We start from the raw sequence: 27,712 nt of genomic DNA on the forward strand, positions 1-27,712 counted from the left end.
TAGACTAGTCAGCCTAACTTCAATACCTAGAAAGATACTGGACCAAATTATTAAACAATCAGTTTGTAAACATCTGGAAGATGATAGGGTTGTAAGAAATAGTCAGCATGGATTTGTCAATAACAAATCATGCCAAACCCATTTAATTTATTTCTTTGATAGGATTACTGACCTAATGGGTGAGCGGGGGGAGGAGGGGAAGCAGTAGACGTGTTATACCTTGATTTTCAGTAAGGCTTTTGACACAGTTCCACATGGCATTCTTTTAAATAAATTAGGGAAATGTGGTCTAGATGAAATTGCTATAACATGTGTGCACAACTGGTTAAAAGACCATACTCAAAAAGTTGTTCTCAATGGTTTTCTGTCCAACTGGGAAGGTTTCTCTAGTGGGGTTCCATGGGGTCAGTCATAGGTCCAGTATTATGTATTCATTATTTTCATTTATGACTTGGATAATGGAGTAAAGAGTGTGCTTATAAAATTTGCAGATGACATCAAGCTGGAGGGGTTGCAAGCACTTTGGAGGACAGGCTTAAAATTCAAAATGACATTGACAAATTGGAGAATTGATCTGAATTCAACAAGATGAAATTCAATAAATAGAAGTGAAGTACTTTTTATTTAGGAAGGAAAAATCAAATGCACAACTACAAAATGGGGAATAACTATCTCAATCTTTCCATACTACTGTACCCCTTTCAGAAGTCTGATTTTTCTTGTGTACCTCCAAGTTTCACCTCACTTAAAAACTACTTGCTTACAAAATCAGACAAATATATAAAAGTGTCATAGCACACTTACTGAAAAATTGCTTATTTTCTCATTTTTACCATATCAATATAAAATCAACTGGAATGTAAATATTGTACTTACATTTCAGTATATAGAGCAGTATGAACAAGTCACTGTATGAAATTTTAGTTTGTACTGACTTTGCTAGTGTTCTTTATATAACCTGTTGTGAAACTAGGCCTGTATCTAGATGAGTTGATGTACCCCCTGAAAGAACCCTGTGTACCCCCAGGGGTATGTGTACCCTGCTTGAGAACCACTGGTCTAGGTGGTACTACTATGGAAAAGGATCTAGGGGTTATAATGGACCACAAAGTGAATATGAGTTGCCAATGTGATGCAGCTGAAAAAAAGGGTAATACAATTCTGGGTGTATTAACAGGAGTATTGTAAGTAAGACACAAGACATAATTGTCCTGCTCTACTCGGCACTGGTGAGGCCCCAGCTGGAGTACTGTGTCCAATTCTGGACACCACGATTTAGGCAAGTTGTGGACAAACTGGAAAGAGTCCAGAGGAGAGCAGCAAAAATGATAAAATGTTTAGAAAAACCTGACCACTGAGGAAAGGTTGAAAAAAATTGGGCATGTTTAGTCTTGAGAAAAGTAAATTGTGGGGTGACCTGATAAAAGTCTTCCAATATGTTAAGGGCTGTTATAAAGAGGACGGTGATCGATTGTTCTCCATGTTCATTAAAGGTAGGACAAGAAGTAATGGGCTTAATCTGCAACAAGGGAGATTTACATCAGATATTAGTAAAAACTTTCTAAATATAAGTAGTTAAGCTGTGGAGTAGGCTTCCAAGGGTGGTTGTGGATTCCCCATCATTGGAAACTTTTAAAAATAAGCTGAACACCTGTCAAGGATAGTCTAGGTTTACTTTGTCCTGCCACAGCACAGGGGGCTGGATTTGACAACGTCTCAAGGTCTATTCTAGACCTACATTTCTGTGATTCTATTGTTCCAAGATCTCTTTCTTGAGAAGTATCAGATAATTTAGAACCCACCATTTTATATGTGTAGTTGGGATTATTTTGTGTTGCATTTACCTGTGTTGAATTTAATCTGCCATTTTGTTGCCCAAACACTCTGTTTTGTGAGATACCCCTGTAACTCACAGTCAGCTTTGCAATTAACTATCTTGAATAATTTTGTATCATCTGCAAATTTTACCACTTCACTGTTTACTCTCTTTTCCAGACCATCAGTGAATATGTTGTAAAATACAGGTAAAGGTATAGATCTTTGGGGGACCCCACAGTTTACCTCTCTCCATTATGAAAACTGGCCATTTACTCCTACCCTATCTTTTTTAACCTGTTACTGGTCCATGAGAAGACCTTCCCTCTTATCCCGTGACCACTTAGTTTCCTTAAGAGCCTTTGGTAAGGGATGTTGTCAAAGGCTTACACGGTATCCTTATCCCCATGGTTGTTAACATGATGAAATAATTCTCATAGATTGGTGTGGCATAACTTCCCTTTACAAAAACCGTGTTGATTCTTTTCCAACAAATTGTAATAATCTATGTGTCTGATAATTCTGCTCTATAGTATTGTTTCTATCAGTTTTCCTGGTACTGACAGTAGGCTTACCATGCCCATAATTGCAGGATCGCCTTTGGAGCTCTTTTTTAAAAATCAGCATTATATGAGTTACCTCCCAGTCATCTGGTACAGATGATTGTTTCAGTGATAGGTTACATACATACTACAGTAGGTAGTTCTGCAATTTCATATTTGAGTTCCTTCAGAACTCTTGGGTGAATACCATGGGGTCCTGGGGAGTTTGTTCTAAATCCTCTTCTACGGACACATCAGTGTGGGACAGGACTATTGGCCTTGTGGATAGACAGAAAGCAAAGTTGGGGATTCTTTCTCTCTCCCCGTCCATGGTAATAGAATGAATTCCCTTGGAAAACACTTCCACAGCTGCTGGGCCAAATAGCTGTGCAAGTAGCCAGCAAGTAGCCAGCAGTGGGCCAGAAGGAGGAGGACCACACAAGAGCTATTGGAGATGGGGGCAAGGAGGAGCAAAAAGCACCTTGCTTTTAAAATTGCCAAGGAGGAGAGGGACACGGTCCATAAAGAGAGACTGTTCCAGGTGTTCCTGGATGAAGAGAGCGGGGGCAGGGAGCAGGACCGATTGCTCAGGGAGAGGATGTTGGATATGTGGGCCAGCTGGGTGGTTCATCCAGCTCACGTCACAGCGCCAGCACCAGTGCATGGGCCAGCTGCAATGTCTGCAGGTCCATGTAGACCTGACAGTGGAATGGTGTTCCTGGTCCTGGCTCCCAATGCTTGAAGGCTGGAGTTTGTGGAAGGGCCAGTGAGCAAAATTACAGATGGCGTTTGTGTTCCAAACTATTGACAGTTGTGTGTCTGAGAGAAAGATCCTCTAACCCCTGACCAAGAGATGTGCCCTGACTCCAAAACCAGTAAGGTGGCAGAGCGCATACTGGTTTATGCCATATACTGCACCTTTTCTGGTTGGCCCTGAACTCTCCAATTCCCTGATGAATGTTCTTCTGGCACTTAATAGCTTTTACATTTTCACTGTAGTGATTATTCAGACGCTCAGCCAAATCGGACAGGTCCTTCTCCCATGTGGTGCCTCACTTTCTCCATCTCTGAAGTGGGGAGAATCCTGACCCACATTCAGAAAGTGTTTGATCCTCTGCTCCTGCTTTCCAAGTCCCTGCCCTCCTTGCCCAACCCTGGCTTCTGCCCTATTCCCCAAACGTCCATGCCCATGTTAGTGCCTGTCTCACCCCAAAACCTGCAAGGGCTCATACACAGTCTCCTGCCGGCAAACGGAAGCTGCCCCTGGCTCTGGTGCTGCAATTGTATGTCTTGAGTGCTGTCCTGCACCATGTTCACCATGTGCAGGTAGATCATCAACTTCCATCTCTGTCCCAGGTGCAGAATGGCCTCTGGTCCCTGCTCCCTCATGCACCTGGAGCTGCTGAGATTGGGGTGGGTTTGGTGGAACATGAGAAGAGCTGCAATGTCTGCAGGTGCGCAGGGACATGTGGACATGAGAGTGGAATGGTGTTCCTGGTCCTGGTTCACAATGGTCAGAGGGTGGAGTTTGTGGCAGGGGAAGTGAGCCAATATAAAATCACTGCTGGTAAGATTGGTGGGTGACAAAATACTGGCAGAGTAGTAATTACTGATGAGCACAGGGCAGTGATACAGAGCGATCCAGATCCCTTGGTAAGCTAGACCCATTCAAGCAAAACAAGTTTGAACCGAGCCAAATGCAGGGTCCTATACCTAGCAACAAAGCATGCCGGCCACACCTAGAGAATGGGGAAGTGTATCCAGGAAAGCAGTGACTCTGAAGAGGATTTAGGGGCCATACTGGGCAAGCTATTCAACATGAGCTCCCAGTGTGATGCTGTGGTGAACAGGGCTAAAGCCATCATTACACATATAAGCAGAGCTATGAGTAGGATAGGGAGGTGAAATAGCATCAGTGAGACAGATATTGGAATAGTGCATCCAGTTTAGGTGTCCACCTTAGAAAAAGATGTTGAGAAATTGGAGCTGGGGCAGCAAAGAGCCACCAAATGTTCTGAGGGCTGGAGAAAAATGCCTTCCTGTGAGCTATGGAAAGAGCTCCACCTGCTTAGCTTATCAAAAGAAGATAGAAAGGTGACTTAATTGTTCAAGTGCCTTAATGGAGAGAAAATATCAGGTATTAAAGGACTCTTTAATCTAGCAGGGGAAGGCATAACAAGACCCAATGGCTGAAAGGTGAAAAGAGACAAATTCATATTACAAATAAGGCACAAATATCCAACAGCGAGGATGATTCACCACAGGAACAAACTACCAAGAGAAGTGGTGGATTCTTCATTTCTTGATGTCTTTGAATGAAGACTAGATGCCTTTCTGAAACGTGTTTGGTCAAAAACTAGCTACTGTGCTGTACAGGAGGCCTGTGACATGCAGAGGGTGAGATTAGATGCTCTAATGGTCCCTTCTGGCCCGGAAGTCTACTAATTTATGAAAAACTGAGTGTGGCATGGAGAGCAGCTTCGGATGTTTTGCTGTGTAGCCGGCTTGCTTCCTAGAATGAACACACATTGAGTGGGGTGATCCACAGGGGTTAGATCAAACATCCAAAGGGGTTAGCCATGGGCAGGACATTAGCCCTGCAGGGGAGGGGTAGGTGTGGCAGTGACATCACAAGGGCCTTTGGCAGGACTTCAGCCTATTGGTTGAAAGTGGTGGGGAGGTGGTGACCTCACAGAGAGATGCTGACATCAGCCAGAAAGGACAGGGGTGCAGGGCCAGGACAACCTCAGAGACCCCTGTGGCTTTGTCTCAGCAAGTCTCCTTCTCAAGGTCTCTCCTAGAGGACTGAGAAAGTATTCTGGTTCACGTACGTGAGCACGAGGAGGACCCTCTTTTGAGTTTTCTCCTTTCCTTTTACTGATTTTACTAAGAAAACGGACGTCCCTGTTCAGAAGGTAAGAGCCTCCAGAGAGGTTTGGAACCTGTTTGGTCTTATCCACCTGGTGCTGACTGAATTCTAAGCACAAAGGTTAAGGTGGCAGAATTTTATTCCCCACCTAGGACTTTGTCCCTTAGAATCACTGGGGACATTGGGGTTTGTCTTTTTTGGTTTCCCTTTTCCTCTGTCCCTCCCTCCTTTCTCTTCTTTTCTTGCTGGGCTGGGGGAGTGCACTGCAGCTCTCATTCTGGGAGGCTCACCCAAAAATGTGGGGCTGGAATATTTACACCTACAGTTAACCCCTGTAGTGGGGACCTGGGCCATCCTTTGGGCTCTTTGGTGAGAACACTCAGCCTCCCGCCCCTCAGTCTCTACCCTGATTGGCTGAGCCGGGGGCTATTGACAGGGAGGAGACTCAGGTCCTTGTTGTTCTCTTTTAAGACCAAGCAAATAAGTCATAACCAGTTCTATGTTTGACTAAATTTACTGCTTCTCTGCATTAATTGTCTCTGAGCAGTTCATGATTCTCTCTAACATTCCAGTATCAGAGGGGTAGCCGTGTTAGTCTGGATCTGTAAAAGCGGCAAAGAGTCCTGTGGCATCTTATAGACTAACGGACGTATTGGAGCATAAGCTTTCGTGGGGGAAGAAGTGGGTATTCACCCACGAAAGCTTATGCTCCAATACGTCCGTTAGTCTATAAGGTGCCACAGGACTCTTTGGCCTCTAACATTCCAGTTCTTCTAAAATACTTGCTGAATAATTACTATGAACAGTTGTTGGTCTATAGCTCATTTGAAAGCACTTTATTCAGGTCATTCAATGTATGAAATTCAAGAGGTGATGGTTAATTTGAAAGTCAGGACTCCTGGGTCCTATTCCCAACTCTGCCACTGACTGGCTGTGTGACCTAAGACAAGTCACTTCTCCTTTCTCAGCCTTAGTTTCTCCCTCTGTCAAGTAGAAATAACAATCCTCTCCTACCTGCCTCATGGTGGGTGTAGGATGGGGATCCATTGGAGAGTGTCACTAGGAGCAGTGCATAATATGAGGTGTCCTATCACATGGAGTCATATCGGATTATAACATACTATAATGGCTGGAAGATTCTATTTTATTTGTATTTTATTGTTTTGAAATTGTTAAGAGCAGCAACTACTTAGATCGGGCTGAAGCAGCTCATCTGATTGTCTAGATCACAGTGACTCCTTTTTGTGTGCGACGAGACAATTGAACACACTGTGAGGAACAGGAGATGCTTTTGTTTTGCAAACAAATATTTTTGCAAAGAGTTTTCATCCAACTTGTTACAATTTCAAGAAACAAACTGTTTTAGTCTGAATGGGATTTTCTGACAGAAAACGGTTTCCATGAAAATGTTCCCACCATCGGGATTCCTGGGCTCTATCCCTGCCTCTGGGGGGTTTCTGGTCTGATAGTTAGGACAGGAGACAGGACTGGTGGCTTTTCTATCTGGCTCGCCACTGCCTTGCTGTGTGGGACCTTGGGTAGGTCACTTCCCTTCTCTGTACCTCAGCATCCCCTTTTGTCCCATGGGAATAGAGACAATTCTCTAACTCCGGGCAGCAGTGAGCCTGGGTGAGATAAGGGGCGTTAAAGCTCTCTGCGAAGGAGAAAGGGGTGTTTCCAAGTGCTGAGCGCCAAGGAATTCTAAACTTTGCTAAAATGGCTGGTCTGTGGAAAGAAAAAATGGTCAGGGACAAATTTTAACCATTTTATTTTTTAAAGCCCATTCAGGGATGTGAGTCCCACTATTTTAATCACCTGGGGCTCTTTGCCAGGAGGAGAGAAGAGGTTCCTGCCTCAATTTTTGTGGCCTTAACAAACCAGGTGCTGTGCACCAGCTGTCTTCTGAAATCCCAGAAAAAGAACATCTTCCCACCCATTAACAAGACAGGACCTATCTTTAAAAGCCTGGAAAGATACTGGAACAAATGATTAAACAATCAGTTTGTAAGCACCTATAGGATAATTGGGTTATTAGGACTAGTGAACATGGATTTGTCAAGAACAAATCATTCCAAACCAATCCTATTTCCCTCTTGGACAGGGTTACTGGCCTAACTGAGGTGAGTAAACAGTTGACATGATGTATCTTGGTGTTAATAAGGCTTTTGACACGGTGCCATAGGACAGTCTCACAAGCAAACTAGGGAAATGAGGTCTAGATGTGATTAGTACAATGTGAGTGCACAACTGGTTGGAAGCCCATACTCAGAGTCCTTCCCCATGTTTGGCTGTCCAACAGAGGGGGTGTACCTAATGGGTCTGGCAGGGATTGGTCCAGAGTCTGGTACTATTCAATATTCTCATTAATGATTTGGAAAATGGAGTGGAGAGAATGCTTATAAAATTTGCAGATGACACCAAGAATTTTGGAGCACAGGATTGGAATAACAAATTGGAGAACTGGTCTCCTTGAGCCAAACTCCATGGCTGGGCCCTTCTCCCAGCACTTTACACGAGTGGGAAAGTATTAAATCCCCATTTGACTGCTGGAGACAGAGCCATAGAGAAGCGAACAACTTGCCCAGAGTCCCACAGGTCAATAGGAAAACCAGCAATGGAACCCAGGAGTCCTGCCTCCCAATGCCCTGGTCCAGTCACTACAGCAGAGCACACTCCCTCTCAAAGGCAGGGGGACCGGACACGAAGGTCTGGTTCTAATTGCCAGCTGTGGGAGGGAGAGTACAGCAGGGGTTAGTGAAGGGGCCTAAAAATAAGGACTACTGGGTCCTATCCATGGCTCTGACACTTGGTGACCTTGAGCCAGTAGCTTCCCCTCCTCAAGCTCCATTTCCCATTAGTAGGGTTGGGGTGCCGTCCCTCCAGCCCTGGGCGTTTGGGAGGCTTCATGAAGGTGTATAAAGTGCCAGGATGTCAGGAGTTGGAGGCACCGTCACCCCTGCACTAGGGCAGTGTTCTGCACCCACTGCTGCTGGCTGAGTTTCTCTGTCCTTTGGCAATAAGAGAGATTCTATTTTTCACAGCCAGTCGATCGCCCAGTGTCATCACCCTGCCTGCTGGCTGGGCAGCGTAACTCCTCAGGTCACCACCCTCTCCAGCTTGGGAAGTGAGGAGGAGGGCAAAGGACAGCTGGCGACTCTGAACATCCTCCATCCATCATACCATCACCTAGAGCAAGTGAGTGACATTAGGGTTCCTTGGTGGCTTCCCCTGTCCATCTGGGGAGAGGCAGAAATAGGGGGAGAGAATCTCTCCCAAAGGAGATTGGATTTGCAAACAGACCCTTGCTCTCAGCCCGGGCAGGGGCTTCTTCAGAGCCATCTCTGGTGTGTTTGGAAATGTCCCAGCAATGGGATTCCCAGCCCTTCCCTTATGGGAGACTGTTACCCAGGCTGAGAGTCTCGAGCTGGGTCAAACCCTGTGAGCTACTAAGCATGGAAATCAGTGGGAAACGAGGGGGCCCTGGGCTTCCTGTGCCTAGGGATTTTGTGACTTTGACGTGGGGAATGGTTTCCCATGAGAAGTAAGGACCCCTGGGTTCTGTTCCTTCTCTAGCCTGGGTGGGAGTGTGGCCTGGGATGGCAGGATGGGGCTGCTTATCCAAAGTAACCGATGGTCTTTGTGACTGATCCCACTACTCTAAAAGGATGACGCTCCCTGGGTATTGCAGCACCAGGGCTGATGAGGGGGAACATTGGGAGCAGATCATGCAATGAACTCCTGCCAGTGTGCATAGCTTGCACTCCCTGCACCCCTGTGGAGGGGAGCAGGGAGGAGTTGCTCTGTTGGGGCAGGGATGGGGAGGGACCAAAAAGGCTGGTTAGTGAGAGGCTGCCTTGACCCCAGACTCACAATGCTCCCTGCTCAGTTCCAGGATGGCCTGGCTCACCCTGTCCCCTTCTCTCCCTGGTGTAGGGATCCCCAGGTACTCAGAGGAAGGCTCTGCAGGTGGCCCCAGAGCCTGAGGGAAGCAGCCGCCATCTTCCCCAGGAGTAGAGTGGCCCCTGTGTCCCCGCTGGCAGGGAGGCAGCTCTTCGCCAGGCCAGCAGGTGGAAGTGCCCAGCCTTCAAGTTCTGGCAGAGGAAACCCGCTCCAAGCGCAGGCGCCGAGGCAGGAGAGGCAGCGTCCAGGCCCCAGTGGAGCTGGCCCAGGATGCGGCTGGGCAGGCGGGACCCAGCCCAGGAGGGGAGCAGGGCAGGGTGACTCTGGGGCTTGTTGTGTGGGCAGCAGCGGCCACAGGAGCCCAGCCCTGATTCCCAGCAGGAGGCATCGCCCTGCCTGGTCACTTGGGACCTTCCAGCCTCCCCGGGGCAGGAGGTGGAGGATCCCTGTCCCCCAGCACCAGCAGCTCGGCCTGGGACAGCAGCAGCTCCTGGGACTCCGCCAGCAGTGAGGCCGATGGGCGCCGCTGCTTTGTTCCAGGTGAGGAGCCAGGCTGGGCTCAGAGAGGGGTGAGGATGGGGCTGTGAATACCCTGGGCCCAGGCACTCCACCAGTGCTATGGGGCAGGAGTCCCCAGCCCAGGTGTCTGGCCTGAGCCACACGAACCCCACTGACACCAGCAGTAGTCACAGAGCTGCCCCTGCAGCAAGGGAAACTTAGGGGTGGGGGCAGCGCTGCCACTTTGGTCTCTGATGCTTTCAGGGGGGCAGGCACCTCCCAGGGAGTCCAGGACAGTGCTCTCTTCTATGGGCTCCTAAAGCTGTTGGGGGCTGAAGGCACCACTGAGTGGGGGGAGTGTGGAGTCTGATCTGCCCTGGGTCCCTGAGGTGGGAAGGGGGGACATTAATCCTTCGCTCCCCACCACGCCCCTGTCCTTCCCCCGAGTAGCAGCAGAAGTTACCCTGTCCCCTTCACTCCCTGGTGTAGGGACCCCCAGGGACTCAGAGGAGGAGGAGGAGGAATGGGTGGACGTGGCCATAGAGGAAGCTGCTCTCAAGGACATCTGAGAGCAGCTCCAGGGCAGAGAAAAGGTACAAACGTTCCCTATCTGGACTAGAACTGAGATTGTCCTGCCCCTTCCCAGCATCCAGACCCCTTGCTGAGGGTCTTATGTGTGATCATCCACCACCTCTAATTAGAACCTTTCTCCTCCATGATCTGGGACCCCCAAGATGGGGGTGTTTGTCACACACCAGCCGGGGTCTCCTCCCCCCACAGGCACTGTCCCAGTTCCTGACCCTGCTTGTGTAGGAGTCGTGGGTGATTTGGACAATGGGTGCGTCCCCACTATTCCCCACTGAGGCCTGAGGCCTGCAGCTGGTGGGGGTGGGACAGGGAGGTCCCTGGCTAACTGGCTGTCTCTCTCCTGGTGAGTGTAGGATGAGGCCCAGCAGCTCATGTTCCTGCACACCATCCACCCCGCGTGTCTCGCTGCACAGCAGAGAGGGCAGGACACATTGGAGCCACAGTGCTGTAAGGCGGCTGTGGTGGAGAGGATTGTGGTGAGCGAGACATGGCACCCGGCAGCTGGAATGAGGAGAGAGACATGGGACAGGCAGGGGTCCCCCCGGGCCAATGGATGGGGGCTGGGTGGTGCTGGAGGGGGCAGCACAGGGCAGGGATTGCTGGGGCTGAAAATTGGGGAGAAGAGATGGGAGATATTCTGAGATTGGTCAGTAGTGGGCAGTGAGGGAATTGTGGGGCTGGAGGGGCAGCTGAGGCTGGGGGACAAGGAATCAGATGGTCCCAGTTTGGTAGTCGGGATGGTGGACCGAGCATGGCAGGAATCCTGGGAGGGGGCCAAGTTTGATGGGCAGTAAGGAATGGGAGGAGTGGGAGGCATGTGGAGGGATCCTGTTGGCCGTGTGTGGGGCTGGTTGTGTAATCTCCTCAATGGGAAGTGTCAGTGTGGCCCGAATCTCACACTGTCTCCTTGGGTCTCACAGGAGCTCTTTGAGAATCTGTCTGATGACTCTCCACCCAGCACTGTCCTCGCTAACTCCCTGATTGCTGTGGGCAACCTCAGGTACTGAGACCCCCTGTGCCTGGCTCCCCTAACTCCGGTGCTGCTCAGGCCCAGGGCTGGGAGTCACTGGCCCTCCCACTCTCAGGTCACCTCCCAAGGGTGTCTCCTCTGGCAGAGGTGGCATCTGTCTGTGAGGCCTTGGCCTTGTCATTCCCTGGCTCAGTGCCTGAGTTTCCATTCTCGCCAACCCCTGCCTATTTCCCTGCAGTTTTACATCTGTGTTGGTGCCAGTCCCACCCCAGCACTGCACAGTCTAATACCGGCTCCTCTCTCTTGCCAGCACCATGAAACCTGTCCTGGAGCCAGAGCTAGAGACTCACCTCCTGCGAGCTGCCCTACATGCCATCTTCACCCTGGGCACCCAAGTCCAGGTAGATCAAGCTAAATTATCATGGATTGAAGAGCCAGCTGTCATCCTGCCATGAATCCTTGCTAATTGTCTGCAGTGGGATGTGAATGAGAGAGGCCAGGATATGTGTTTGAGGGTCTCACCGGTGCTTCCCAGAGACCCCTCTTCCCATCCTGTGGCAGGTATAGCCCCAGTTTCCCTAACTCTGACCCATGGCTCTCCCTTGCTTTGCAGGCTCTGCACAAGGTATTGTCAGAGCTCCTGGATGCCATGCTGGGGAACCTGCTGGCAGAGTCCCCAGACACAGCCAGGCTCCACTACATCTTGGAGGTGAGCCCCATGAGAGGGGTGGGGGCAATTTTACCTTAACGCTTAGATCCATTTTCCAGGCTGTCCTCCTAGCTGAGTCCCCAGTGGGCCGTCCTTGGTTGGAGCAGTCGGTGTAATGCAGTGTCAGGTCCTTCCTCCTTGAAGGCCAGAGGAAGGAGCTGGGATTTCAAGCCAGATCTCTGCCTGGTTCTGTTGAGCACTAACCACAGGGCCCCTGGCTGGCCTGGGGAGTGAGAGTCTGAACCCCCCAACCCTGTGAGCTCCATGAGATGGCCCTCAGAGAAAAGGCACAGGCTCCTTCCTAGAGAAACAGGAGGACCCCAGGGAATCAGCCCTTCTCTCCGATGGGCCCTGAGATTCCTGGGGGAATTGTGCTCACACTCAGTCCCTTCATCCAGCCAAGGACTTGGGAGCTGGGGAGGGGTGAGGGGTCTGTCTCTTTCCTGGTGAGCTGTTCAGGAATCAGGAGTTCAGGGAGGATGGGACCAGCCCCGACACTGAGCACTGTCCCAATCTAGAGAGACAATAACAAGCTGTGACCTGCAGGATACAACCATCGTCCTGGGGGCAACAATCCCCTTCTAAAGCTCTGCGATCAATGAATCAGATATTCCACCCCACACACAATGCCTCAGCCCCCTGGGGATGGGGAGGGGCTCATTTGCACAGCACGTGCACCTGCCTATTGATTCTGACTTGCCTCCTTCCCCCACAGCACACCAACTTCTGGATCGTCCAGGGTGTGCCAGGAGAGAGCCAGGGCCATTAGGAGCAGCACAGCCCTGCTCAGATCCACCATCACCCTCCCTGAGTTTGATGTAAGTGAACTCTGTTGCCAGCTTCCTGACTCCAGGCATGGGTGGGCTGGCTCCGTTGGGCTGTAGGATCTGCTGCTGCGGGGGCTGTAGGTTAGGAGTATTTCTCTTGGGGAAGCAGTGTCAGAACAGGGAAAGAGCTAGACTTGAGTCAAGTTCTTTTCCTGGTTAACTGATGACCCTGGGCTTTGAAAGGGACCATGCTCCAGGTTCATGCTTTCCTGTCATCCTGGAGCAGCTGGGGTGGCAAGTCCTCATGGAGGACCCTGCCCACATCCCTTTGCTCCAGGCTTCCTTGGGGGCAGAGAAAATGAAGGGTCTAGCTCTAGTTCCTATCCTCTAGTATCTCTTGCAGAGGGGCTGAGGGGAAGGAGACTCCTGGCCCAGGGGGGACTGGGAGCTGACGGGAAAATGCTGATGGAGTCCCCTCTCCCTCTCCCTTCCATTAGAACTCAGCAGAGTTCCCCAGGATGGGTCACCATGTGGCACAACTGGCTGTGTTCATCGGTTACCCAGCCAAGGACATCAGCCAGCAGGCCAGGGAGGGGGTTTACCGGCTCTACCAGCTGCTGCTGCACCAGAGGGGTAAGGAACTCAGCTGGGAAATGGCACCCGATAGAAGAGTGAGACTGGGACCCCAGCCAATTTCTCTCAGACTGACCCCAGCGAGAAGATGAGTCTCTCTCTGTGTTCTGCACCACCTCCTGCAATTCTATTGGGCCAGGCACACAACGAGGACTCTGCCCACTGTGCAGCCAACAGTGGGATTGGAAGGACACAGGCACTGCAACCAGAATGACAAATGTGTCTCTCTTTCCCAGGGCTGACCACCCACAAGGCCGAAGACTTGTGGTGCTGGAACTGGCACCAGGACAGCAGGCTCCTGGGCTACAGGAACACAGCCAGCGTGGGGGAGGTAAGGACACTCTGCCAGGGCATGAGACAGCTCAGGGAGTGAGGGTGGCTGGGTCCCCTGCAGTGGTTGCCTCTTGGGGCCACTAGAGGGCGATACCGTTCTAGTGCCAGAATTTGGAGCCTGGTTCTGGGCAACCTGCTAATGCCTCACATCCTGTTGGTGTTAGGTCTTCAGAAAGTTCTTCTCGGAGGAGCAGAGAAGATCCTTCCTCCGGACGGCACTGCTGGCCATCCACGACCCCCTGCTGTGTGTCTGCCAGGCTGGGCTGCTCCTCACCTGCTTCCTCTTGGGGGAAGCCCAGCAGTTGATGGGGGACAAGGTAAGCAGCTGCATTAGACTCAGGAGATTGGGGTGGGGCCCGGGGCCTCATTCCCATCCTTTGCCCATTCACTGGCCTGGCAGCAAGGAGCCTGGTGGGGAATGAGAGTCAGAGCAGATTCTACTGGGATGGGAGATGAACTTAGCTCCACGAGCAGGAGGGAGCCAGCTTGTCCCTGGAGCAGCTCCAACCCAGCTCTTTAGCAAGGCTAATTAATGACAAGTATTACCTCCTCATGGACTTATGGTCTTAGGACACGGTGCTATCGCTCTTGGGAAGGGCAGCAGAGTCCCCTAAGTGCCCTCTGCGAGCCTCTCCTGTCCCACAGGGCGGCACCCAGTTCCCCGTGGCCTAGTGTCCTTGTCACCCGAGCCACCACTCAGAGTTGCTCCCATCACTGGCAGCCTGGGAAGCCAAGGACTGACGGGTGATGGCGACTGACCAGGCAGGGCTGAGGCACATGGGCAGACATGGGGGAAACTGGGAACAGCAGTCATGGGGGAAACCAGGGAAAACCGCAGCAAAGGTACCGGAGCAGGCCTAGCTGTTCAGTACAGGGCCTTAGGGCAGAACCTAGAATCCAGGGCAGGACTGGGTTCTCCCACTGTCCCCGAGGAAGGGGACGTACAAGGCCATAGAAAGGGCTGCCAAGCCTAGCCAAGGGCAGGCCGAGCCGAACTCAGGCTGAGGAAGAGCCCCCAAGAGGGCGGAAGGTCTTGTTTCTGTTTAAGACATGTTTGGACTTTTAGTCTGGGATGAGCGCGACCCAGGAAGGAGTGGACTAAAGGACAGTCACCTGGCTGGAGGACTGAGTTCCCAGCCAACAAATGCCAGAGTGCCAGAGCAGCTATTGGCAGGGGTGTGAGCCCAGCAAAAAGGCTGAGACACCAGGCCTGGCCAGGACCTATCGGTGAGTGAACTCTGGTACAAGCCTGCTTCCATTATGAAAACAGCCTGGTATTGGAGAGTGGTGAGGATGGCTGGAGGGGTCATACAGGAAGGTCAGCAGGGTCCAGTGATGAGCGTAGGGAACAGGTTGTATTGCAGCCCTGCCACTGAGTGGTAAAGTGATCCTGGCCAGGTCACTCTCCCACCTGGTGCCTCACTTTCTCCATCTTTGAAGTGGGGATAATCCTGACGCAAATTAAGAAAGTGTTTGATCCTCTGCTCTTGCTTTGCAAATTTCTGCCCTCCTTGCCCCACACAGGACTCTGCCCTGTTCCTCAAACTTCCATGTCCATGTTAGTGCCTGTGTCACCCCCGCAACTGTGAGGTCTCATGTTCAGTCTCCTGCCAGGAAACTGAAGCTGCTCCTAGATCCGGAACAGGATTCGCAGTTCCTGTGCGCTGTCCTGCATAGATTATTGCCCATGGGCGTGAGGAAGGCCAACATTCACATCCAGGTAGATCATCAACGTACTCCTCTGTCCCAGGAGCAGGAAGGCCTCTGGTCCTTGCTCTCTTCCGTAGCTGGAGCTGTTGAGTTGGGAGTGGGATGGGCAGAGATGGGAACAGGCCATAGAATTAAAAAAGTGTCAGGGGGAGACTCCATCTCCATGGGAGATTATGTCACCCCTCTGTGGGGGATCACTTCCTTGCAGATGCTGTGCTTTGGTTCCTGGACTCTGCCAGGAAGCCCAGCTCCCATCCCTAGCAGCTTGGCTGTTCCATACCCTGCTGTGCACCAGGCCCTCTACAGAGAACTGCTCTGGGCAAGGACTGCAGAGCCAGCTGTCACCCTGGCACATGTAGACCCAGGTTCGAGAACCCTGACCCATGGTCTCCCTTTGCTGGCAGGCTCTGAACAAGGCTTGCACAGAGACATGGATGCCATGCTGAAGAGCTCACTGACAGCAACCTCCAGCACATCTTGGAGGTAAGCACAATGGGGAGGGGCAGCAGGAATTTTACCTTAACCCTGGGGAGTCCTGGAAATGAGAGACTGGATGAGCCACGTTTCCACTGTGTCCTGATACCTGAGAGCCCATTGGGCCAGCCTTGGTGAGGGGAGTCAGTGCAGTGCAGTGTTGGGGCCCTTCCTCTTTCAGGGACAGAGGGAAGGTGCTGGCGATCGATGACAGGGCTCTGCCTGGTTCTGTTGAGCACTAACTCCAAGCCCCAGGCCAGCTTAGGAAGTGAGAGCATCAGACCCCTGTGAGGTCCAGGAGAAGGCCCTCAGAGAAGAGCCCTGGTTCCTTCCTAGGGAGCTGCTGAGATTCATAAGGAGGAAGTTAGCTCTTCTCTTCCATGGACACAGATGACTGTAAGGAGCAGGGGGTTGTCCTTTGTCCAACAGAGACCTGTCCTAGGTCTCACCCACAAACCTGGGAGAGAGCTGGGAACTTGACTGGGTCCTATCCCAGCACTTCCCTGGTACATTCTCTTCTCCCCTCCCCGCTTGGCTATTTTACTATGGGTCTATGAACAGGAAACAAACAGGAACTTCTTCTCCATCTTTGAGGTTTTGCTCAGGACACCCAGAACCATCAGCCCCTGTTACCCTGCTGCCTCAGCAAGTGAGAGCTTTGCTGCTGCCAAGCTGTGTCAGCTGCCAGACACGCTAGCCTCTCTGCCTTGCCAGCAAACTCTTCAAGACTCTGCCAGACTGAAACTTGCCTTGCAAGTAACAATCAGTGAACCCCAGTTCCCCAGAGACATCCCCCTGCAGAGTCCAGTCTCCTTACTGGACACTCACTAAAATTATTACGTTTGCTACCTCTGAAGAGACAGGGCACACTTCAGCCTGTTAGGTAGGCTGGAGACTCACACTTCACTTGAACACACAGCACTGGGATGGTTTGGAAGCGTAGTAACAAATAACAGAGATTTAAATGATACTAAGGAAGAGAAAGAGACAAGTTTGGTTACAAACAAAACAAATCACGCTTTGTAATGATTAAAACTGAATCTTAGCAAGTCACAATCTTTGCCTCAGGAGTTTGAAGACTAACGTCAAGTTGCCAGCATCTCCAGCTGTTCCCTCTCTTCCCTATGTGATGGAGAACTCAGATGTCTTTTGCTCCCCTTCTATTGCCCAAAGTCCATTGTTGGTGCTTCCAGAGCCAGGAAAGTTTCCTGGGATGCAGACTCTGTTACCTGGTGTGCTTCCCAAGCTGTCATTTGTTAGCTTAGTTCCTTTGTTTACCTTCAATATTGATGTACTTTCATTGCCTATGGCTTACAAAGTTTGACCCAGACAGATGAATCCACGCTCCTGTCTCTAAGCCAAACTTGTTTATCAAGTCTGATCCCAAAACATAATTTAAGAACCTATTTCCAGCACACATACCCAATTTATTATACCCCACCCGGACCTGCATCTCACAAGGATATTCTTGACCAGCGTGTTCTCAGCATTGCTAACAGACCTTACTTGATGTCCCTGGATGGTACAATAATTCTCTATTGAATGAGTTGATTTAATTGCTTAGTCTTTTGGTTTCAGACCCTCTGTTCTCCCTCTGGGGTGACAGAACCCTGATTGTCACATCTGTCTTCCAGCTCTGTCCCAGCCTCTCACACAGACATATCCTGCAGCCAGCCCAGGTCAGGGAGCAGTGGGGACAGGTGATCTCATCCTGTCAAACCAAGGAACATGGATCTCATTGAGGCTTAGATGGAAGATTCCATACATCTCCTGGAGGTAAGAAGCATTCACTCTTCAGGGCACTTGAGGCTTTTGCAACAAAGAAGGAGCTCCTGCTACATTGCCTGGCTGGGAGCTTTCCCTATCCCTGGATCCTAACCCTGGTACAGAGACCTATTTGTCATCATGATATCCTTATTTTATTCTCAGAGGATGTGTCTGGGATCCTGGAGAGTGTTTCCTGCAGGTGGTTCAAGCGGGGAGAGATCACTCACTGTTATGATCCGTGGGTCTTCAACCCGGGTCTGCAGGGTTCATGGGAGCAGCCACAATCCAACCTTCCACCTGGAAGCCTGCTGACAACTATTTACCTAGGACCCATGAAGTCCAGCCCCACTTTGAGGCTCCACCCCTGAGGCCTATTGGCGAAGTCCCATAGCAGCTAATTGGTCCCCAGGCTCTCCTTAAGTCAGCAGCACGGACAGGAAGCTGTCTGAACACCCGAGCTCCTCCCTCTTCTGGACCGTGTGCTACCTGTTCCTGCTCCCACTCCTCCAGCTTGATTTCCTGGCATCCAGACTTGGTATGACTCGTGGCATCCGATTTGTGGTTCTGATTGCAATTTTGTCTTTTACTTCGGACCTTCCAGTATCCTGACCCAGCTGACTCTCGACTCCTGTCTTGTGAGTGTGGACTCTGGCTCTGACCACTAGGTCTGGCTGCCCCGACCTGGCCGTGACACCGTTTGTACAATTTCTCCAATGCCCTTTTCTGCTCTCCAGCTCTGCTCCCTCTAGCAAGACACACCAATCCCTTGGCTCCCAGAGTCCTAGTTGCCTGCTGTTCCAGGGCTGATGGGCAGTGCTTGTAGCGCCCCCACCCAGCTGCTTTTCCTATGGGAATCTCCCTAGAGTGGAGGAGAAATCTCCTCTTCTCTTAGGATCAGTCCCGGCAGTAATTCCACCCACCCTGGCCTCGGCCGAGCTACTTTCTTGACCTGGGATCAGGGACCACGTTTGACGCCCTTGGTGTGCAGGTGTAGGTGGGGGCAGAGGCTGAAGCTCCAGCAGTTCCCACTGGAGGACACCACCCTGTCTTTCTATGGTCTGACTAGGGCTCACCATCCGTTCTGGAGCTGAACACCAGATGGGAACTGATAGATTTGTCCTTGGTGGGCCATGTCCTTGTATGTGATGGAGCTGTGTGTCAGAGAGGGCCAGGAGCAGATGGACTACGCATGGCCTGGAACGGGCTAAACAGCCTGTAATGCTAGGTGAGTACAACCATGGCCACATACAGACACCATGGGCATCCATGGGGACTGAATCTGGGACCTTTGCTACCAAGAGCACAACTCACTCTAACTTGAGCCATGACAGTGGTGACCCCTGCCAGCCCCTTTGAGGTGGGTTAGTATTATCCCTGTTAGCAGGGCCACAGGGATGGAAAGTGACTGGCTGCAAGGTCACCCACAATGTCACTGACAGAGGCAGGACTGAAGCATGGTCCTGATACCACTCCAGCTCCAACCGCTAGACCACACCCACTTCTAAAGCCAGAGAGCCCAGGAGCTCTGACTCTGACAACCAGTCCTTAAATGACAAGAGCAAATTCCCTCCCTTTCAGGAAGCCAGAGAAGGGACCGTGTGCTGAGCCCCCGTCTGCAATGCCACTGTCAGAGACCATTTTAGTGGGTGCCAAGAGACTGAGCAGGGAGCTCCTAAGAGTGAATCCTAGGGGCTGCCCAGTCGTGTTTCACTGTGACCTCTGGGAGCCATGTAAAGAGTGCAGCATTGAAGAGACTCTCCTGCTCTAACAAAGGGTTTCTGTTCTCCTAGATTGTCAGCCAGGGAGGCCAGCTTGCAGAATGTGGAAGAGCTATTTGGCGATGGAGGATTCACCATATAGGTGGCAGCAGCTGGAGTGCCTGGGGTCCCCATGGGCCAAGCCTCCACTCCCGACAGTCTTGGCTAGTCTCCCACTGCTCTCAGTGGGGCTTTGGCTTTAGGTGCTGGGCCTGCGTGCCCAGACAGAGGACTCAGGTATTTCCATCAGGCTGCTCAATGGCAAATGCAGCCATCCAAAGAAGTGAAGAATGGAAGCAAAAGAGCAAAGCTGGACCATCTGCTAAGCTGCTGCAATCAAGTGAGCCGAGCCAGGGAGAGAAGAGGGAGACCTCAAAGGTGGCTGGCAGCTGTAGGGAGGAAAAGTGGTTTGGGAGCCAGGAGAGTAGAAATAAATAGTTAATGATGAATACTATGGACTTTGTCTTGTGTGGTTAAGGGTTTAAAATGGATCTCTTTACATTGACTTAGCTCTGTAGGGTTGGCCTTGCACTGGCCTTAGTGGATGGACTGGGCAATCCCACTGGCCACATATGGAACACCTCTTCTCACCCCCCCGTCCCAGGGTTTCTCAGTGGTGGGTTCCCTCACTTCTGGATGTGGGTTTCGGCTTGGTCCTCATCCCTATCCTCTGATCCCAGCTCATCCCTATTAGATTTTCTGCCAAACCTAGGACAACATCCACAGACTGATTTGCCTATTTCCTAGTTATAGTTACATCTCAGAGATTTCTGTCTATCAACCATGCTTTCAGATGGGGATGGCAGAGTTTATAGAATAGTTCTATACCCATTAATTCGTAGGCCTTATCAACCATGGTAACCCCCCAACCAGTTCCCCATTTTCTTACATAACCCCTAATTTGAGCTGAAACCTCAGCATCGGTCATGACCCCTTTTTTCTGCACTCCCTGAAAGCACCTCCTATACTCTTCAGGGAGCAGTATAAACTTGTTTACATCTCTCTTTCTGTTCATAAGGGTGAAAATGTTCAAAGCCTTTGTCCCTGACAGTAGTGGAACCAAGTACCATACCATGTTTTCCTTCCCTACCCTATTTCGAAAGCATTTAGAAACACATCCATGTTATCTCCCTCCCTGAAGGGAGGAAGTAATTTGGAATCTATGCCACCCACTGGGATAGGTACCTTGGGTCTGGCTTCACCTACTGGACTTATGGTTCTGCTGGCACAGTTTCTCCAAGTTGAGCTGAAGGTGATGCTCTTCTTCTCTCTTGTGGTGGTGCTGGTGCACCTTCTACTCTTTCTCATGCTGGCACTATTGCTCCTGGTCTGCAAGCTGCTGGATTTCCAGGTGCAGTTGGTTCCTCTTCAGCTGTATCCTCTGTTGGTTCACCTGTGGACCTTTCCTAGCTTCAGTGATGCATGTGGCTGGATTGTTGCTATTTCCGTCAGCCTCTTGCCTGCTTCCCTCCAGGGAGTTGGATCAAAACTTTCCCCTACCAGCTGGACACTGCCAATGGGCTGGATGTTCCCTGTGAATCTGGACCATCATTCCTTTTCATGTCCCCTGAGTATATGGCAAGTCTACTCACTGTGTCTTTGTCAGTGTTGAGCTGCCTTCTCTGCATAGTTCAACCAGCAGACCTTTCTTCAGTTGTTCATAATTCAGTTTTCCTGTCTCTCTTTTTGCTGTTCTGTTCCCGAAAGGACAATTGAGACTTTTGTCTGTTTTTCAGACTTTTTCCTTTCTAAGGTGCTTTCTTTTGCTGCTGTTGGCACTTATGCAATTCACACCGTTATAGCTCCACAGATGCTACCTCCTTCTGTGTCACAGTTCAGGGCAACTGGACCTGAATTCCCCCTCTGTGGTCCAGCAAGGACACCCACTCTCGGCTCCCAGCTCTTCAGCCATCAAATCTGTTGGTTGGACATGCATGTCCCTCTCCTTCCTGACGGGGTATTTCCAGGCTGCACAGCTCTCTGCCTGCACTGTGAATTCCCCAACAAGTCAGACTGCTTAAGTAGGCCTGCTTTGGTTTTCTTCTCAGATGCTATAAACAGCATGATTGCTCATAGTCGTAAGTTATCACGCAGCCTTTTCTACTGAAGGTGTAAGCTTTATTGAGAAAACAATAAAAATAATAAAAGAAGCTACAGCCTGATAGGGAGGATTTTTGGCTGCTCTATTTTGTTTCCTAAGCATAGCACTAAAAAACACAGCCTTGCCAGTTGCCACCATTAACTGCACCTAAGGGAAAAATTAAAATAAAGTTGGTTAAATTGGTAAGAAATAGGGTGGCACCCAGTAGATCATAACATTAAGGTGTTTAAGTTAATAAACAAATATATATTAGAGAAATAAGATTGTGGTTTTTAGTTTAGAAAGTTTTAAGGTATAAGAATTAAAAGTGCAATCAAATTGGCACACTGCTAACAGTAACGAAAAAACGGGTCACTGGGCAGTTTTGAGCCAGGTGACCAATAACAATGTGGTGTTAGGCAAAGCCTGAACTGAGGTTAAGTAAAGGTCACTTTAGGCAAGAGGAGGGGTACTCTTAGCCCAGAAAGGGAGTTTCAGACAGATGGACTTAGCTCAAATTCATGTGAGGTTTAGCAGTTATGATTGGTTCATATTTGTAGACCAATCAGAAAGATCAAATAGGATCCTGCAGATGATTGTGTTGGGAACACTGGGTATGGCCACTAGGTAACTCAAGGGGATGGAAGACCACGAGTGTTGATGAAGCCCCCTTGCACTAGGCCCAAGTGTCCTTGCCCCACCCCACCCCCACCTGGAGGCACTCGCAGCAGCTTTGCGTACTAGGCCCAAGTCTCCTTGGCCCCCCTGTCTGGAGGCACTCACAGCAGTTATGCTGAGGATCATGCAACAATATGTTGCAGAGTCAGACTGCCTGAAACTAAACAAGGCCAAACAGGGCAGATATGGAAGAACAATGCTGAATAAAGCAGCTTTATGATTTAACAGCTGGTACAGAGAACAAGGGAACTAGCTGGTAACTGGATTGGCTGGCTATATGGATACTTAGGGCAACTTGCTATTGGATAAGTATGCTGAAGAAAGGATGTATAAAAGCCTATGTAACTTCCTGCTCTGTGTACAGGATTTGAGATTCTAATCTCCCTGTACCTTTTTGAAGCTTCAAATAAACTTTTCTGCTTCTCCACCGCGTTGTGATTTTTGGGAGAAGCACACCTGATAGCGAACCCCCTCCACCACTGTTGCTCGCCTCTGGCACTGGGTGCCGGCAACAGCTGGAAGATAAGGTAGGATTGAAAAAATAGGCCAGTCAGAGCAGGCCAACAACTGTATATAAGGCAGAGAGCTGGCAGGCAAAGATCAGTCGGATCAGGAGCAGAAGGAGAAGATCAGAAAAACCTAAAAGAGCAAAGAGCAGCAAGGAAGAAAACCTGAAGGAAGCAGCAGCAGCGGGCTGTTGGGACGGAGCAGAGGAAAGATAGATTCTGGAGAGTAAGTATGCCAGCTATAGTATAGGATATAGAAAAGAAGTGGGATTAATGAATGTGTATGCTTGGGATAATAAAGCTGGAGGTCTGTATGTGTATGTTTGTTACTATAAAGTTTAGAGTTTGTTAAGATTGCTCTCAGTGTCCTGCATGTGACTGATCGCCATATGCAGAACACAATCACTTAAGCCATTCCAACTTGTATGCCATTGCACTTTTGGGTACTTTAGCTTGTATACCTGTGCTAAGGAATTTATGTTTATGCTTTCAATTTAAGTTTAGATTAACTATATTAGGGAAAGATTAGTTAAATAAACAAAACACGGTTTTGAAAGAATACTGCCTGAGTGTCAATACTTTTGAGTGGAGGGCTGTATCCATGTCCTCCCAAGGGGGAACAAATCTAGTTTGTTCCAAAGGGTATAGGAGAATCCCTGGTAACCCTGGGTGGGCCACCTCTGGTTACCTCATTAGACTTTAGTAAATGGGCCAAATTAAAGGGGACCTCTAGTAAGACTGAGGAGGGGCAATAGGTAAGCTATTAGGGGTAGTAGGAACAGGTAATTAGTATGATCCTTTCCTTAGGGCATAGCTTCAGCAGTCTGGGGTTTTACCTAAGTGGCAGAAGGCATTTGCATTAACCTTCCATGACAGAATGTACCCCTGTGTCCACACCCTACACACTATTGTAATAATCCTTTTACAAAGTATTCCTTGTGAGATATCATTAAAAAGTCATCATTTGCTGATCAATAATATAATGATAAAATGCATGTAGCAGTGTTAAATGTGATGTTATAAACATAAGCTGAGATCATGACTAAACCTGTGTTTTCCAGAAAAGTCTGGTGAGTGGCCAGACCAGTTCCTCAGAGACAAAGGGTAAGCTGACGCCTCAGTCAGGTGTAAACAAGGCTGATGGGCCATTACTTGCTAAGTGGCCATCCTTTGGCAGAAAAGGAGACTGGGGCAAAACATCTACAGTGTAGCAAACAGCATGGAGTTCCCTTCCAAAGAGACTGCGTCACTTTGCTCCTAGCCGGAAATGCTTCTCAAATGATTATAAAAAGAAGAGGCAGACACTCCAAGGTGTCTCTGTCTCTCTCTGCCCATTGATTCACTGCATCAGAAGTGACAAAGGAAGCAGCCATTAAACAGAAGACAGGGTCCTGGCCTAAGAAGTTTGGCCAGTAAGACTGTTGAGAGCATGTGGTGAGAAAAACTTTGCTTTGAGTTTAACACAGCTTGTTAAGTTAGGCACCAATTGTATTTTATCTTTATTTTTCTTGTAACCACTTCTGACTTTTATGCGTCATTACTATATTCATTTAAAATCCATCTCTTTGTAGTTAATAGACTTGTTTTATCTAATCTAGTGTGTTTGAATTGAAGTGTCTGGGAAACTCCATTTGGGGTAACAAGATTTGTGCATATCATTTCTATTAAGAAAGTGACAGACTTTATATAAGCTTGTATTGTCCAGGAGAGGGCTAGGCACTATAGGGCATATATTTAACTGAAAATCTAGGATGTGGGTCTAGGTTTTGGTCACCCTGCAATATAATCAAGGCTGGTGAGAACCAGAATATAATCCAAGTGTGAGTGGCAGGCTGCAGTTGCACACAGACACTCATGCTGTGGCTGGCATGCTGGAAAGGTGTTTGTGAGCAGCCCAGGTGGGAACTCCTTCAGCAAGGCATTGTAAGGCACCCATGGTTACAGGGCAGGAGTGACACAGCTACTCATCAGTCTGGATTGTACCCTAGGTATGTCACACCTCCCTCTATATATTTCCTAGGAACTCCGCACACATGGTCCAAAAGACCATTCTTGTCTGCCACATTGTTCAATATCGTCCCGTGATCATCCAGGCCCACAATAATACATCATATTTGCATTTAATACAATGGAGTCCAAAGATATTTAAATGTGAAAAACATTATTGAATTAAGAATACTCCAGGAAATTGCCATATCTGTCACAAATATAAAGAGACATTCTGATTAGGGCAGAGTAAGAGACAGGAAAATGTGGCAGGACAGAAATCTGGGAAGGGAGTGGAGTAGGGGCAGGGGATTTTAACAGTCATAAACTAGGTGGTGCATGGAGGGATGGCATGCAGTTGTTCTTTGTGGTCTCAGAATAGGATGGTTTTGTGGGAGGGAAGAGCAGTTGGGGTGGACACTCATGAAGTATGGAGGTATGGTCATAAGGTGTTGCATAGGACTCCAGGAGCATAGAGGAGGGAGGTATATAAGGATATCTGGGGAGGCATAGAGGGGAACAAAGAAAGGGAGAGTGGTTGGTATAAATCAGCTGGAACAATTATGAGTGAAGGATATGTCAATGGGGAACAGGGTGGCTCCCTGAACTGTCATTTTTAGACCCTAACATTTAGGGGGTTTAAAAGGCACAGAATTTTTGCAAAGAGTGTTTGTGGTTTGAGGGTTAGAATATTGGGGATAAAGGTAAGTGTGGTGTACTGCAGCTCCTTCTTTTTATACTGGCAATCTGTAGATTTACTAATTCTTGGTAAAATCGTGGAACAAATATTAAGGGGAAACATTTAGCAGACAGCTAGAAGATAGCATAACTAGTAACAACCAACATAATCAGTTTAAAAGTAAACCATTCTTTTCCCAAAATATCACTTTTTATCAAATTATATTTGTGGGAAAAGAAAATGCCCTTAATGTAACAGCATATCCAGACTTTAGTAAATCTTTTGAAGCAGTATCTCATACTTGAAAAACGTATTCAAATTGGTCTGGATATGAGCACTGTCATATGGATTAGAAACTGGGTGAATGACTGTAAACAAAGGGCCATGGTAAATGGAAAACAATTTAGTTTTTGGAAGGCATCCACCATGGTGCTACAATGATCACTGTTAGGCCTGGATTTATCATCATAATTAATGATCTGGCAGAAGTTGAAAACCACACATTAACTGACTTCACAGATGACTGAAAACAAAAACAATTCCAAAGGACCTAGAGAATTTAGACAGAGGACTTAAATCAGGCTGTTATGCCATATGAGCACTTTCCTCCAATAAGATGTACTGACTCTACTCCCTGTGATCTTAGGAACCCCACAGTGTCCACTAGCAAAGGGCTCATGGTCACGTAACAGCAACTCCTGTGTGGCCTGACAAACTCACTACATATAACACATTGCTGTCATGGTATTTATAAGAAATGTGATGTAAGGTATCATATGAATATATAATAATGGTCATCATAATCACTGTGTAGTGTATGTATGGGTAACAATTAAAAAGTTGTATGCATATATCAAGAGTATGCTCAAACCATGAAACCAGGCAGGGCTGGTAAAAAAGTTTGTCCCAGACAAAGGAATTTTGAGTGGCCTGTGTGCCTGGGTCTGGGATGTAAATGGAGCAGAGTGAGCCAAAGACAGTGAGAATTATATGTACATATTGAAGTAACAAGAAAAGCAAATTAACAGAAGAATGAGAGGAGCACAGCATGACATCTGCACCCCAAAGAATAAATCGGGGACGGGGGGGGAGGACAAGAATTTTGCCTGGGGTGAAGATACACTTCAAAGGGTACATTTCAAAGGTTTTACTGGACTATAAGAAGACGGGGTGCGGGGGAGTCACTGTGGTTACCCATCATTGATTCATCAAAGAGATCTTTGCATTCCTGAGCACTGGGTCCTGGCCCAGCAGGGCTTGTGATGCTGAGTGGAAACTTTGGGTGAGAAAATTGCCTTAGACAAGGAGTGTATTATGTTACATTTCAGTTACTAGAAAGTACATAATACTTCTATTTGTAACAAGTTTCTGTTTCTATTATCTTTGTTTAGTATCACCTGGCTCTGTTCTTTATTAATAAACTTATTCTTGGTTTTACTGTAAGTTCATCTCAGTCCAATATATTACAGTAAAGTGTACATCTTCAGCTGAGCTAATAAGCTGGTGTGTTTACTGTCTCTTTGGAGATAGCAGAGTTTGTCATTTCTGTGAGTGCCCAGTGACAGGGGCTGGGTACTGCAGAGGAACGCTTTTCCAGGGAGTTCAGGAATTGAAGTGCAACAAGTGTTACCTGCAAAGCAAAGTGGGGACTGGCAACGTCCTAAGGATTGCAGGGGGCTGTCACGCAGTTTAGCACCAGCAAAAGTCTCTCTTGCTGAAGCAGAGGGGTAACAAGGTGACTTACAGTTCTGGCCGCCAACCATCAGATTCCCCCATACCACTTTCCTCCCACTTGGTGACCTGGACCCCCACTGCCCATAAGCCTTGCAAGTGCATGTCCTGAGTTCTGTTACTGTATTTCCTGCTCCCTCCTTCCAGAACTACTCTCTCTGGCCCCCGTGTCAATTAGAATTGCTCAAAGATTGGCTTCAATGCTGCTTGCACATCCCAGCAAATACAAAGGGAAGAAATAACTCTTTCATCCCTCACTTTTCAATCCCTCACCCAGTCTGTACCCATTTTTTCTACTGGAAAAAAATAAAATGTTAATTTCTTTTTATTGAAAAAACTAAAAACATTCAACCAAAATTAAATTTTCACAAATTGTTGTTTTGGTTAAAAAAAGCTATAAGAAGTTGACCAGCTGTATTCATAACAATTTCAAAAATCCAACACTTTCTCTCTGTCTGGACTGCTAAAATTCTAGGTCAGACCCTTTTGACTGCTGCAACTGCCTTTTCTTTGGTGTCTGAAACACACAACTCCCTTCAGTATATTCACAATGTAGCTTTTAGGATCAGCCTCTTGGTCCATCATTCTAGCCTATCAGATCCCTCTATTGGCTTCCCTTGTTTCAGTGCCACCAAGTCTGAGCTCCTTCCTCATTTTCAGTAGTTGCATCTCTGGATTTAGTTGCTGCGCTTTGCATAATTAGTCTCCCACTATCAGCCA

The 27,712-nt window shown here is 48.7% G+C and overlaps 2 long non-coding RNA genes across 2 annotated transcripts; both read left to right on the forward strand.

The window, feature by feature from the left end:
- Positions 1 to 10,613: 10,613 nt before the first annotated feature.
- Positions 10,614 to 13,215, forward strand: LOC144260534 (uncharacterized). Its single transcript, XR_013345030.1, has 5 exons — positions 10,614 to 10,688; positions 11,493 to 11,583; positions 11,796 to 11,891; positions 12,607 to 12,709; positions 13,156 to 13,215. It is a non-coding gene; the product is annotated as an uncharacterized LOC144260534 (long non-coding RNA).
- Positions 13,216 to 13,800: 585 nt separating this feature from the next.
- Positions 13,801 to 17,578, forward strand: LOC144260535 (uncharacterized). The gene is made up of 3 exons (XR_013345031.1): positions 13,801 to 13,941; positions 15,739 to 15,817; positions 17,443 to 17,578. It is a non-coding gene; the product is annotated as an uncharacterized LOC144260535 (long non-coding RNA).
- Positions 17,579 to 27,712: the final 10,134 nt, after the last annotated feature.

This window comes from Eretmochelys imbricata, chromosome 2 (assembly GCF_965152235.1).
Source record: "Eretmochelys imbricata isolate rEreImb1 chromosome 2, rEreImb1.hap1, whole genome shotgun sequence".
Lineage (NCBI taxonomy): Eukaryota > Metazoa > Chordata > Testudines > Cheloniidae > Eretmochelys > Eretmochelys imbricata.